Source organism: Taeniopygia guttata, chromosome 3 (genome assembly GCF_048771995.1).
Source record: "Taeniopygia guttata chromosome 3, bTaeGut7.mat, whole genome shotgun sequence".
Lineage (NCBI taxonomy): Eukaryota > Metazoa > Chordata > Aves > Passeriformes > Estrildidae > Taeniopygia > Taeniopygia guttata.
The window spans coordinates 115,453,470-115,468,465 of NC_133027.1; the positions used below are offsets into that span (position 1 = coordinate 115,453,470).

Consider the following 14,996-nt stretch of genomic DNA (forward strand, 5'->3'; position numbering starts at 1 on the left):
TGCTCCAAAAATCCCCCAAAAATCCCCTAAATCCAAAATCCCAAACCCCAAAAATCCCCTAAATCCCAAAATCCTCCAAAAATCCCCCAAAAATCCCCAAAATCCCAAACCCCCAAATCCCCTACATCCCCAAAAACCCCAAATATTCCCCAAAAATCCCCTCAATTCCAAAATCCCAAACCCCAAAAATCCCCCAGATCCCAAACCCCCAAAATCCCCTAAAAATCCCCCCTGAAGTCCCCCAAATCCCCAAAACCCCCCAAATATCCCCCCAAAAATCCCCCAAACCCCAAAATCCTCCAAAAATCCCCAAATCCCAAACCCCAAAATCCCCTAAATCCCCCCAAACCCCAAAATGCTCCAAAAATCCCCCAAAAATCCCCTAAATCCAAAATCCCAAACCCCAAAAATCCCCTAAATCCCAAAATCCTCCAAAAATCCCCCAAAAATCCCCAAAATCCCAAACCCCCAAATCCCCTACATCCCCAAAAACCCCAAATATTCCCCAAAAATCCCCTCAATTCCAAAATCCCAAACCCCAAAAATCCCCCAGATCCCAAACCCCCAAAATCCCCTAAAAATCCCCCCTGAAGTCCCCCAAATCCCCAAAACCCCCCAAATATCCCCCCCAAAAATCCCCCAAACCCCAAAATCCTCCAAAAATCCCCAAATCCCAAACCCCAAAATCCCCTAAATCCCCCCAAACCCCAAAATGCTCCAAAAATCCCCCAAAAATCCCCTAAATCCAAAATCCCTAACCCCAAAAATCCCCTAAATCCCAAAATCCTCCAAAAATCCCCCAAAAATCCCCAAAATCCCAAACACCCAAATCCCCTAAATCCCAAAAAAACCCAAATATTCCCCAAAAATCCCCTAAATTGGGGATTTGGGAATTTTGGGATTTGGGAATTCCCACCCCTCCCCCCTCCCTCATTCCCTTTTTTTTTTTTCAGCTCCCGCTGGGAATTCCGGACCCCCCCGCCCAAACGGCTCCGAGCAGCTCCAGAAAACACCCAAAAAAATTCCCAAAATTCCCAGGAAATCGTGGAGAAAGCGGCGCCGGCCCGGAGGCTGCAGATCCCCGCCGGAAATCCGGGAATTCCGACAGGAAATTCAGGAATTCTGGCGGAAAATTCAGGAATTCCAGAAAGAAATTCGGGAATTCCAGTTGGAAATTCAGGAATTCCAACGGGAAATTCGGGACTCCTGGCTGGAAATGCAGGAATGGCATCAGGAAATCCGGGAATTCTGTCAGGAAATCCGGGAATTCCGGGAATCCCGGTGCGTTCCCAACTTTCCGTGGCTCAGTTTTACGGGAGCCGGAATTACCGGGACCCCCCGGAGCGGAAACGGCTCCGGGAGCTGCTGGGGCACGGAGAGATCCCGGAAAAAACCCGGAATTCCGGGAATTCTGACAGGAAATTCCGGAATCCCGGCGGGAAATCCGGGGATTCCGCCAGGAAATCCGGGAATTCCGCCAGGAAATCTGGGAATTCTGCCAGGAAGGGCAGCTCCAAAGGCAAAGGGAGCAGCGGGAATTCCCGGAATTCCAGGCTGGGGAATTCCAGGATTGAGAATTCCCAGATTTCCAATGTTGAGAACTCCCGGAATTCCAGGATGGGGAATTCCCGGATTTCCGGGATTGGGAATTCCTGCAGAATTCCAGGATGAAGAATTCCCTTATTTGCTTTGATAGACTTTCCTGCCCCTGGCACAGAGGGAGGGGCTATAAACCAAATTGTCATTACAAATCTGTCTGAAAAGGACCTAAAATTAGATGCCATGAAAATGGCTCTGGGAATCCCCAAAGTCCCAGCTACGGTAAGAATCAGACTTTGTGCCTCTGTCCTGGAAGAGCACAGCACTGCAATGCATCCTAACACATTTTGCAACCTTCTAACAGATATATTTCATCTCATGCAAGAAGACAGATGAGTAATTCCCAGGAGCTTCATGCAAAATTGGCCCTAAAGCAGATCCCAGTAGGCATCAAGGTAAGCAAAGAAATGTAGCCCTTTCCATTTTAGCCAGCTGCAGTTGACAACAGATTTCAAATTTAGACTTCAAACATTCTCATGAAGAAATTAACCCTTAGGTTGTTGTGGCTTTACTGTGATCCATGTAAAATAGCACCTTTTCCTTGTGCATTTTTTTTAACACAACACTTTTTTTTTTTATTTTTTCCTTGCTAGGCTGGATTCTGTATGCTGCAAGGCTGTCATATCAGGATATGCTGCAAAAGAGTTTGTTGCATCTTCTTCCTGAAAAGTTGGTGGAGTTTCTCTCTATGCAGAGGGTACAACATTTATGGTCAGGACAGGGTTTTCTTGCTTTGTGGTTTTCTTGCTGCTGCTGCTGCTTTTAAAGGGGTCAACACTCTTAGCTCCAGGAAACTGAAACTAAATGTGAGCAGGGACTGGAGGAAGGAAGCAGGGAGGATCCACTACAAGATTCCAAAAACTAAATAAAGCAGGATTCAACTGCCAGTGGCTGAATAGCAGCAATTTATGAGCTGTTCCTCAAAAGCCCCAGACAAGCACCAAGTCCTGTGGGAAGCTGGAGATTGACAGAAGACACCTCCAGAAGAGTCTGCTGTTGAAATTTCCTTTAAGCCTTTTTGGTTTTTTTTTTTTTTTTCAGGTGGATCATCCAGACCTGGCAAATGCATAAGGTCAGCCCTTGGAAGAGCAAAAAGCTCTCGCCAAGAAAACCAAACGAGTGGCTGAAATCTGTCCATTTGTCTGCCTGTCTTTTTGGCCTTGGATTACTGTGCTTTTCAAAGCTATTCTTTCATAACTTGGATAAAAAGGTAAATGTTTCATATAGCCCCGCAAGTAGTAATCATCCTGTCCATGCAAAAAAAACCTGCTGCCTGAGGGATGGGCCCCAAACCAGAGGTGTTTCTCATTTACCTACAAAGCGTCTGGCTTTAGCATGTGTAGTCAGTTTTTGTGAACATGTGAGTCCATTGCCTGCTCTAACAGAGTTAGTGACTTACTTTCAGTGGTTGTAGAGAGTTTCCCTGAAACAGCACTGTTTGTAGTCCACTGTGTGACTTAGGAGACACAATAGCCAGACAATTCTGCAAGTGTAATATAACTGTATGTGGCGTTCCCAGAAAATGCTCTGAAGTCTTCTCTCCGTTGCACCATGGTGATAAAAACCACTGCTGCTTTTCAAGCTCCACGAGGCCATGCTGTGCTGTGCTGAAAGGGATAGAAAAGCCAATTAGCTCTGAAAAGTGAAGGGCAGGCAGAGAGGGGTGCTCTGGCCTGGAATTCCCTCCCTTTGGCAGCAGCAAAGGTCAGCTGTGCAGCCAAATTTCAGTGACCACATGTGGATCCAGCTTGTGCGTGTTGCCAGCTATCTGCACAGGGAGTGGGAGAGGGTGGGGAGGAAGAATTGATTCTGGAAGGGGAAAGCCTGAGTTAAAGGGAAAAGTGGAGTGAAATGTGACAGCTGGGATTTCCAGAAGATAGTTTGATGGATGCTGGCCATCCAGCTTCCCTAGAACTCTTTATCAGTAACACCCTCTATATCTCCCTGAGTGACTTTTAGCCTGTCTGGCAGTTTTCAGCATCAGTGTGTGAGCGAAAAGAGGTGGAAGGCAGTTCTCTCTGATTTGGCAGCTCTGGGACTTTGTGCTGCTGGCTGAGGGTCTGGATTCCTCAGGAACTTCCTGGCTACCTGTGGCTCCCACAGGCTTGTAGGACTGGGCTTAGAGAAACCCTGAGCTGCCCGATGTCTGCTCTTGCTGCAGCTCTTCTGAATAGTCCTGGGTGTGGATGTGAGCCTGCAGTCCTTGGGAGGCAGAATTCACTCCACAATCCCAAGGGACTTGCTCTATCTGTCAGTGCAGGCCAGCTGTGGGAATCCTCCAAGTCCCTTTATCCTGTTCTGTGTGTCAAGGCCCTGTGGCTGACCACGAGTGCCCCGAGCTGCCATGGACCCTTCTTGCAAGGGCAATTGTTTTCAGAGTCAGCGTAGGTGCTGGCTACCTTTGGAAAAGTGTGAATACCCCGGGGAAATCCATGGGGCAGACACCTTGGGCCATACTGTGTGCTGGCACCATCAGCAGGCATGATACAGACAGAGGTGCTTTGCTTTTGGTGTGAAACTTTGGTAATGGTGAGACTTCTTGGTTAGGTCAGAAGGTTTTAGAGGGAAATGTCCACTCACGTGATCAAAAGAGAAGATCCTGGCATGGTTAAAAATGGGAAACAGTGAGCTTGTAGGTTTAGGTGATCTGCTTGTGGTCATTCTTCAGACTTTTAATATTCATGCAGAAGTTTGGCAGAAACAGGAAACTTATGTGTAGACCAAAATCAGTTCAGCTTCTACAGTAAATGGTATTAACTGGTGTTATGTAGCTTTGACCCTTTGGAGAGATCTAAATCTGGCCTTTCCCAAGTTCTGATGGAGTAAAATAACTGTTTCCCAGTCTTTTATTTGCAGATGCTCTAAATATTGTTGCTGGGGATCTATATAAAAAATTCAAAGGTAAGTAAAAATAAGTATTAGCAGTATGTGTGAAATATAATATAAATAATAATTTGTCTATCTTGCTACCTTAATATATATATATATATATATATATATATATGATATATATATATATATGATATATATTTCTAAATACGTCACTATAAAGTAGAAATGCAAATGTGACTATAATGATGAAAACAATATATAAATATTCGAGTATCGTTTAAAGAAGGGGCTTTTTTTTGCTTTTTATTTGGTTAGAGGCAGGGTTTTAATGGAAGAAAAATGAATATACCTTTTATTTTGATATCATTCTAAATATAGAAATATATATTCAATGTATGCAGAGATTTTTCTATTCTATCTCTTCTGAATATTTATTTTCATTTCTATTTTATACTTTCATATAACACCATACATCAATCTACATTTTAAACGTAAATTTGAATATAAATGCGAAATATAGAGATAAATTTAAACGCAGTTTAAAAGAAAAGGGGTTTTTAAAAGATTTTTACTTGGATAGAGGCAGGGGTTTATTTTAAGCAATATAAACCTTTTAGAAATAGAAATCTATCTATAGAAATATGTAAGCAATGTATTAAGCAATGCATAAAAATATAAATTGTAATAAAGGAATAAATGTAAGAAATTATAAAAATACAATTACACATCAATATACGTTATAAATCCGAATGTGAATATAAATATGAAAAATATAAAAATAAAAGAGCTTGAAATGCAGTTTAAAAGAGAAGGTTTTTGCTTTTGGTTCCTGTTGGGTTAGAGGCAGGGGTTTTTCTGCTGGCGTTCTTTTCCGCGCGGGATGTTTTGGGGCATTTGCTGCAGGGCAGGTTCCGGAGGGCATCGCGCCCGTTCTTTTCTGCCGCCGGCCCCGCCCGCGGCCCCGAGGCGAGCGGCGGCCCCCGGCGGTGGCGGGCGGCAGTGCTGCCGCCCTGTGGGCAGAGGGCGGTACTGCAGCCCGCCGCCCGCGGCCGCCATCTTGGGAGTGGCTTGTCGCGGACTCGCTTGACCTTCTCGAGATGGCGCGAAAAAGAGGACGTCGGCATTCGAGGACCCGTGTCTGTTTTTTCTACACTGCCTGAATTGTCCCCAACGCCGGCGCCCCCCGACGGGATTTTCCGCGGCGGTTCCGGTGCCGTGCACAGGGGCTGTGGGGTCAGCAGCACCGCGAGCGTGCGGGTTTTTGGCGGGGGCCGACGGGCATCGGCGTAATACGCCTCTCTCCGTCCAGGTCCCCACGGGCCGCCATCTTGCGAGTCCCTGGTGGCGGGCTCGCTTGAAAAGTGCTGCCCCCATTGTGGGCAGAGGGCGGTACTGCAGCCGCCGGTGCCGGGGCGGGAGCGCGGGGCGAGCGGCGCGCGGGGCGGTGTCTGTGAGCGCAGGGCGGGGGGCGGCGGCGGCTCGGGCGGCCCGAGCCTCAAAAACAAGCTCTGGTCAGGAAACAGGCTTGGTGCTTTGCGCGCAGAAGAGGAATTTCCAGTGCGCATGCGCCTAGCGGCCATGACACTGTACGGAAAATGGAACTCTGCTGTAGGAAGGCGGCCATGATGCTGTACGGAAATTCCAGTGCGCATGCGCAAAGCGGGCGTACGGCAAAGGGAACCGCGCATGCGCACTGCGTGGGGGGGGAGAACCTTGCCATCTGTTTTTTGGGGGTTTGGGATTTTTGGAAATTTGGTGTTTTGGGAGTTTGGGGGGTTTTGGGGATTTGGGAATTTGGGGTTTGGGATTTTGGGGATTTGGGGATTTGGGGTTCGGGTTCCCGGGATCCCGGCCCTGCTCAGCCTCTCCCGGATCCGCAGCAGCTCCGGAACCGCCTCGAAACGGAGCCGGGACCCGCCCGGGTGAGCCTGAAACCCCAAATCCCCCAAAAATCCCCCCAAACCTCAGACATCCCCCAAAAATCCCCTAAATTTCAAATTCCCAACCCCTCCCCCCAAACCCCCCCAAAAAACACTAGACCTCAAAAAAACCCAAAACCCCAAAATCCTCCAAAAATCCCCAAATCCCAAACCCCCAAATCCCCTACATCCCCAAAACCCCCAAATATTCCCCAAAAATCCCCTCAATTCCAAAATCCCAAACCCCAAAAATCCCCCAGATCCCAAACCCCCAAAATCCCCTAAAAATCCCCCCTGAAGTCCCCCAAATCCCCAAAACCCCCCAAATATCCCCCCCAAAAATCCCCCAAACCCCAAAATCCTCCAAAAATCCCCAAATCCCAAACCCCAAAATCCCCTAAATCCCCCCAAACCCCAAAATGCTCCAAAAATTCCCCAAAAATCCCCTAAATCCAAAATCCCAAACCCCAAAAATCCCCTAAATCCCAAAATCCTCCAAAAATCCCCCAAAAATCCCCAAAATCCCAAACACCCAAATCCCCTACATCCCCAAAAACCCCAAATATTCCCCAAAAATCCCCTCAATTCCAAAATCCCAAACCCCAAAAATCCCCCAGATCCCAAACCCCCAAAATCCCCTAAAAATCCCCCCTGAAGTCCCCCAAATCCCCAAAACCCCCCAAATATCCCCCCCAAAAATCCCCCAAACCCCAAAATCCTCCAAAAATCCCCAAATCCCAAACCCCAAAATCCCCTAAATCCCCCCAAACCCCAAAATGCTCCAAAAATCCCCCAAAAATCCCCTAAATCCAAAATCCCAAACCCCAAAAATCCCCTAAATCCCAAAATCCTCCAAAAATCCCCCAAAAATCCCCAAAATCCCAAACCCCCAAATCCCCTACATCCCCAAAAACCCCAAATATTCCCCAAAAATCCCCTCAATTCCAAAATCCCAAACCCCAAAAATCCCCCAGATCCCAAACCCCCAAAATCCCCTAAAAATCCCCCCTGAAGTCCCCCAAATCCCCAAAACCCCCCAAATATCCCCCCAAAAATCCCCCAAACCCCAAAATCCTCCAAAAATCCCCAAATCCCAAACCCCAAAATCCCCTAAATCCCCCCAAACCCCAAAATGCTCCAAAAATCCCCCAAAAATCCCCTAAATCCAAAATCCCAAACCCCAAAAATCCCCTAAATCCCAAAATCCTCCAAAAATCCCCCAAAAATCCCCAAAATCCCAAACCCCCAAATCCCCTACATCCCCAAAAACCCCAAATATTCCCCAAAAATCCCCTCAATTCCAAAATCCCAAACCCCAAAAATCCCCCAGATCCCAAACCCCCAAAATCCCCTAAAAATCCCCCCTGAAGTCCCCCAAATCCCCAAAACCCCCCAAATATCCCCCCCAAAAATCCCCCAAACCCCAAAATCCTCCAAAAATCCCCAAATCCCAAACCCCAAAATCCCCTAAATCCCCCCAAACCCCAAAATGCTCCAAAAATCCCCCAAAAATCCCCTAAATCCAAAATCCCTAACCCCAAAAATCCCCTAAATCCCAAAATCCTCCAAAAATCCCCCAAAAATCCCCAAAATCCCAAACACCCAAATCCCCTAAATCCCAAAAAAACCCAAATATTCCCCAAAAATCCCCTAAATTGGGGATTTGGGAATTTTGGGATTTGGGAATTCCCACCCCTCCCCCCTCCCTCATTCCCTTTTTTTTTTTTCAGCTCCCGCTGGGAATTCCGGACCCCCCCGCCCAAACGGCTCCGAGCAGCTCCAGAAAACACCCAAAAAAATTCCCAAAATTCCCAGGAAATCGTGGAGAAAGCGGCGCCGGCCCGGAGGCTGCAGATCCCCGCCGGAAATCCGGGAATTCCGACAGGAAATTCAGGAATTCTGGCGGAAAATTCAGGAATTCCAGAAAGAAATTCGGGAATTCCAGTTGGAAATTCAGGAATTCCAACGGGAAATTCGGGACTCCTGGCTGGAAATGCAGGAATGGCATCAGGAAATCCGGGAATTCTGTCAGGAAATCCGGGAATTCCGGGAATCCCGGTGCGTTCCCAACTTTCCGTGGCTCAGTTTTACGGGAGCCGGAATTACCGGGACCCCCCGGAGCGGAAACGGCTCCGGGAGCTGCTGGGGCACGGAGAGATCCCGGAAAAAACCCGGAATTCCGGGAATTCTGACAGGAAATTCCGGAATCCCGGCGGGAAATCCGGGGATTCCGCCAGGAAATCCGGGAATTCCGCCAGGAAATCTGGGAATTCTGCCAGGAAGGGCAGCTCCAAAGGCAAAGGGAGCAGCGGGAATTCCCGGAATTCCAGGCTGGGGAATTCCAGGATTGAGAATTCCCAGATTTCCAATGTTGAGAACTCCCGGAATTCCAGGATGGGGAATTCCCGGATTTCCGGGATTGGGAATTCCTGCAGAATTCCAGGATGAAGAATTCCCTTATTTGCTTTGATAGACTTTCCTGCCCCTGGCACAGAGGGAGGGGCTATAAACCAAATTGTCATTACAAATCTGTCTGAAAAGGACCTAAAATTAGATGCCATGAAAATGGCTCTGGGAATCCCCAAAGTCCCAGCTACGGTAAGAATCAGACTTTGTGCCTCTGTCCTGGAAGAGCACAGCACTGCAATGCATCCTAACACATTTTGCAACCTTCTAACAGATATATTTCATCTCATGCAAGAAGACAGATGAGTAATTCCCAGGAGCTTCATGCAAAATTGGCCCTAAAGCAGATCCCAGTAGGCATCAAGGTAAGCAAAGAAATGTAGCCCTTTCCATTTTAGCCAGCTGCAGTTGACAACAGATTTCAAATTTAGACTTCAAACATTCTCATGAAGAAATTAACCCTTAGGTTGTTGTGGCTTTACTGTGATCCATGTAAAATAGCACCTTTTCCTTGTGCATTTTTTTTAACACAACACTTTTTTTTTTTTATTTTTTCCTTGCTAGGCTGGATTCTGTATGCTGCAAGGCTGTCATATCAGGATATGCTGCAAAAGAGTTTGTTGCATCTTCTTCCTGAAAAGTTGGTGGAGTTTCTCTCTATGCAGAGGGTACAACATTTATGGTCAGGACAGGGTTTTCTTGCTTTGTGGTTTTCTTGCTGCTGCTGCTGCTTTTAAAGGGGTCAACACTCTTAGCTCCAGGAAACTGAAACTAAATGTGAGCAGGGACTGGAGGAAGGAAGCAGGGAGGATCCACTACAAGATTCCAAAAACTAAATAAAGCAGGATTCAACTGCCAGTGGCTGAATAGCAGCAATTTATGAGCTGTTCCTCAAAAGCCCCAGACAAGCACCAAGTCCTGTGGGAAGCTGGAGATTGACAGAAGACACCTCCAGAAGAGTCTGCTGTTGAAATTTCCTTTAAGCCTTTTTGGTTTTTTTTTTTTTTTTCAGGTGGATCATCCAGACCTGGCAAATGCATAAGGTCAGCCCTTGGAAGAGCAAAAAGCTCTCGCCAAGAAAACCAAACGAGTGGCTGAAATCTGTCCATTTGTCTGCCTGTCTTTTTGGCCTTGGATTACTGTGCTTTTCAAAGCTATTCTTTCATAACTTGGATAAAAAGGTAAATGTTTCATATAGCCCCGCAAGTAGTAATCATCCTGTCCATGCAAAAAAAACCTGCTGCCTGAGGGATGGGCCCCAAACCAGAGGTGTTTCTCATTTACCTACAAAGCGTCTGGCTTTAGCATGTGTAGTCAGTTTTTGTGAACATGTGAGTCCATTGCCTGCTCTAACAGAGTTAGTGACTTACTTTCAGTGGTTGTAGAGAGTTTCCCTGAAACAGCACTGTTTGTAGTCCACTGTGTGACTTAGGAGACACAATAGCCAGACAATTCTGCAAGTGTAATATAACTGTATGTGGCGTTCCCAGAAAATGCTCTGAAGTCTTCTCTCCGTTGCACCATGGTGATAAAAACCACTGCTGCTTTTCAAGCTCCACGAGGCCATGCTGTGCTGTGCTGAAAGGGATAGAAAAGCCAATTAGCTCTGAAAAGTGAAGGGCAGGCAGAGAGGGGTGCTCTGGCCTGGAATTCCCTCCCTTTGGCAGCAGCAAAGGTCAGCTGTGCAGCCAAATTTCAGTGACCACATGTGGATCCAGCTTGTGCGTGTTGCCAGCTATCTGCACAGGGAGTGGGAGAGGGTGGGGAGGAAGAATTGATTCTGGAAGGGGAAAGCCTGAGTTAAAGGGAAAAGTGGAGTGAAATGTGACAGCTGGGATTTCCAGAAGATAGTTTGATGGATGCTGGCCATCCAGCTTCCCTAGAACTCTTTATCAGTAACACCCTCTATATCTCCCTGAGTGACTTTTAGCCTGTCTGGCAGTTTTCAGCATCAGTGTGTGAGCGAAAAGAGGTGGAAGGCAGTTCTCTCTGATTTGGCAGCTCTGGGACTTTGTGCTGCTGGCTGAGGGTCTGGATTTCTCAGGAACTTCCTGGCTACCTGTGGCTCCCACAGGCTTGTAGGACTGGGCTTAGAGAAACCCTGAGCTGCCCGATGTCTGCTCTTGCTGCAGCTCTTCTGAATAGTCCTGGGTGTGGATGTGAGCCTGCAGTCCTTGGGAGGCAGAATTCACTCCACAATCCCAAGGGGCTTGCTCTATCTGTCAGTGCAGGCCAGCTGTGGGAATCCTCCAAGTCCCTTTATCCTGTTCTGTGTGTCAAGGCCCTGTGGCTGACCACGAGTGCCCCGAGCTGCCATGGACCCTTCTTGCAAGGGCAATTGTTTTCAGAGTCAGCGTAGGTGCTGGCTACCTTTGGAAAAGTGTGAATACCCCGGGGAAATCCATGGGGCAGACACCTTGGGCCATACTGTGTGCTGGCACCATCAGCAGGCATGATACAGACAGAGGTGCTTTGCTTTTGGTGTGAAACTTTGGTAATGGTGAGACTTCTTGGTTAGGTCAGAAGGTTTTAGAGGGAAATGTCCACTCACGTGATCAAAAGAGAAGATCCTGGCATGGTTAAAAATGGGAAACAGTGAGCTTGTAGGTTTAGGTGATCTGCTTGTGGTCATTCTTCAGACTTTTAATATTCATGCAGAAGTTTGGCAGAAACAGGAAACTTATGTGTAGACCAAAATCAGTTCAGCTTCTACAGTAAATGGTATTAACTGGTGTTATGTAGCTTTGACCCTTTGGAGAGATCTAAATCTGGCCTTTCCCAAGTTCTGATGGAGTAAAATAACTGTTTCCCAGTCTTTTATTTGCAGATGCTCTAAATATTGTTGCTGGGGATCTATATAAAAAATTCAAAGGTAAGTAAAAATAAGTATTAGCAGTATGTGTGAAATATAATATAAATAATAATTTGTCTATCTTGCTACCTTAATATATATATATATATATATATATATATGATATATATATATATATGATATATATTTCTAAATACGTCACTATAAAGTAGAAATGCAAATGTGACTATAATGATGAAAACAATATATAAATATTCGAGTATCGTTTAAAGAAGGGGCTTTTTTTTGCTTTTTATTTGGTTAGAGGCAGGGTTTTAATGGAAGAAAAATGAATATACCTTTTATTTTGATATCATTCTAAATATAGAAATATATATTCAATGTATGCAGAGATTTTTCTATTCTATCTCTTCTGAATATTTATTTTCATTTCTATTTTATACTTTCATATAACACCATACATCAATCTACATTTTAAACGTAAATTTGAATATAAATGCGAAATATAGAGATAAATTTAAACGCAGTTTAAAAGAAAAGGGGTTTTTAAAAGATTTTTACTTGGATAGAGGCAGGGGTTTATTTTAAGCAATATAAACCTTTTAGAAATAGAAATCTATCTATAGAAATATGTAAGCAATGTATTAAGCAATGCATAAAAATATAAATTGTAATAAAGGAATAAATGTAAGAAATTATAAAAATACAATTACACATCAATATACGTTATAAATCCGAATGTGAATATAAATATGAAAAATATAAAAATAAAAGAGCTTGAAATGCAGTTTAAAAGAGAAGGTTTTTGCTTTTGGTTCCTGTTGGGTTAGAGGCAGGGGTTTTTCTGCTGGCGTTCTTTTCCGCGCGGGATGTTTTGGGGCATTTGCTGCAGGGCAGGTTCCGGAGGGCATCGCGCCCGTTCTTTTCTGCCGCCGGCCCCGCCCGCGGCCCCGAGGCGAGCGGCGGCCCCCGGCGGTGGCGGGCGGCAGTGCTGCCGCCCTGTGGGCAGAGGGCGGTACTGCAGCCCGCCGCCCGCGGCCGCCATCTTGGGAGTGGCTTGTCGCGGACTCGCTTGACCTTCTCGAGATGGCGCGAAAAAGAGGACGTCGGCATTCGAGGACCCGTGTCTGTTTTTTCTACACTGCCTGAATTGTCCCCAACGCCGGCGCCCCCCGACGGGATTTTCCGCGGCGGTTCCGGTGCCGTGCACAGGGGCTGTGGGGTCAGCAGCACCGCGAGCGTGCGGGTTTTTGGCGGGGGCCGACGGGCATCGGCGTAATACGCCTCTCTCCGTCCAGGTCCCCACGGGCCGCCATCTTGCGAGTCCCTGGTGGCGGGCTCGCTTGAAAAGTGCTGCCCCCATTGTGGGCAGAGGGCGGTACTGCAGCCGCCGGTGCCGGGGCGGGAGCGCGCGGCGAGCGGCGCGCGGGGCGGTGTCTGTGAGCGCAGGGCGGGGGGCGGCGGCGGCTCGGGCGGCCCGAGCCTCAAAAACAAGCTCTGGTCAGGAAACAGGCTTGGTGCTTTGCGCGCAGAAGAGGAATTTCCAGTGCGCATGCGCCTAGCGGCCATGACACTGTACGGAAAATGGAACTCTGCTGTAGGAAGGCGGCCATGATGCTGTACGGAAATTCCAGTGCGCATGCGCAAAGCGGGCGTACGGCAAAGGGAACCGCGCATGCGCACTGCGTGGGGGGGGAGAACCTTGCCATCTGTTTTTTGGGGGTTTGGGATTTTTGGAAATTTGGTGTTTTGGGAGTTTGGGGGGTTTTGGGGATTTGGGAATTTGGGGTTTGGGATTTTGGGGATTTGGGGATTTGGGGTTCGGGTTCCCGGGATCCCGGCCCTGCTCAGCCTCTCCCGGATCCGCAGCAGCTCCGGAACCGCCTCGAAACGGAGCCGGGACCCGCCCGGGTGAGCCTGAAACCCCAAATCCCCCAAAAATCCCCCCAAACCTCAGACATCCCCCAAAAATCCCCTAAATTTCAAATTCCCAAACCCCCCCCCCAAACCCCCCCAAAAAACACTAGACCTCAAAAAAACCCAAAACCCCAAAATCCTCCAAAAATCCCCAAATCCCAAACCCCCAAATCCCCTACATCCCCAAAACCCCCAAATATTCCCCAAAAATCCCCTCAATTCCAAAATCCCAAACCCCAAAAATCCCCCAGATCCCAAACCCCCAAAATCCCCTAAAAATCCCCCCTGAAGTCCCCCAAATCCCCAAAACCCCCCAAATATCCCCCCCAAAAATCCCCCAAACCCCAAAATCCTCCAAAAATCCCCAAATCCCAAACCCCAAAATCCCCTAAATCCCCCCAAACCCCAAAATGCTCCAAAAATTCCCCAAAAATCCCCTAAATCCAAAATCCCAAACCCCAAAAATCCCCTAAATCCCAAAATCCTCCAAAAATCCCCCAAAAATCCCCAAAATCCCAAACACCCAAATCCCCTACATCCCCAAAAACCCCAAATATTCCCCAAAAATCCCCTCAATTCCAAAATCCCAAACCCCAAAAATCCCCCAGATCCCAAACCCCCAAAATCCCCTAAAAATCCCCCCTGAAGTCCCCCAAATCCCCAAAACCCCCCAAATATCCCCCCCAAAAATCCCCCAAACCCCAAAATCCTCCAAAAATCCCCAAATCCCAAACCCCAAAATCCCCTAAATCCCCCCAAACCCCAAAATGCTCCAAAAATCCCCCAAAAATCCCCTAAATCCAAAATCCCAAACCCCAAAAATCCCCTAAATCCCAAAATCCTCCAAAAATCCCCCAAAAATCCCCAAAATCCCAAACCCCCAAATCCCCTACATCCCCAAAAACCCCAAATATTCCCCAAAAATCCCCTCAATTCCAAAATCCCAAACCCCAAAAATCCCCCAGATCCCAAACCCCCAAAATCCCCTAAAAATCCCCCCTGAAGTCCCCCAAATCCCCAAAACCCCCCAAATATCCCCCCAAAAATCCCCCAAACCCCAAAATCCTCCAAAAATCCCCAAATCCCAAACCCCAAAATCCCCTAAATCCCCCCAAACCCCAAAATGCTCCAAAAATCCCCCAAAAATCCCCTAAATCCAAAATCCCAAACCCCAAAAATCCCCTAAATCCCAAAATCCTCCAAAAATCCCCCAAAAATCCCCAAAATCCCAAACCCCCAAATCCCCTACATCCCCAAAAACCCCAAATATTCCCCAAAAATCCCCTCAATTCCAAAATCCCAAACCCCAAAAATCCCCCAGATCCCAAACCCCCAAAATCCCCTAAAAATCCCCCCTGAAGTCCCCCAAATCCCCAAAACCCCCCAAATATCCCCCCCAAAAATCCCCCAAACCCCAAAATCCTCCAAAAATCCCCAAATCCCAAACCCCAAAATCCCCTAAATCCCCCCAAACCCCAAAATGCTCCAAAAATCCCCCAAAAATCCCCTAA

The 14,996-nt window shown here is 47.2% G+C and overlaps 2 long non-coding RNA genes across 2 annotated transcripts; both read left to right on the plus strand.

Annotated features, from left to right (window-relative positions):
• The first annotated feature begins 958 nt into the window (after window positions 1-958).
• On the plus strand, window positions 959-5,450 carry LOC140683842 (uncharacterized). Its single transcript, XR_012055398.1, has 2 exons — window positions 959-1,994; window positions 2,641-5,450. It is a non-coding gene; the product is annotated as an uncharacterized lncRNA (long non-coding RNA).
• Window positions 5,451-8,085: 2,635 nt separating this feature from the next.
• On the plus strand, window positions 8,086-12,576 carry LOC140683843 (uncharacterized). The gene is made up of 2 exons (XR_012055399.1): window positions 8,086-9,121; window positions 9,769-12,576. It is a non-coding gene; the product is annotated as an uncharacterized lncRNA (long non-coding RNA).
• Window positions 12,577-14,996: the final 2,420 nt, after the last annotated feature.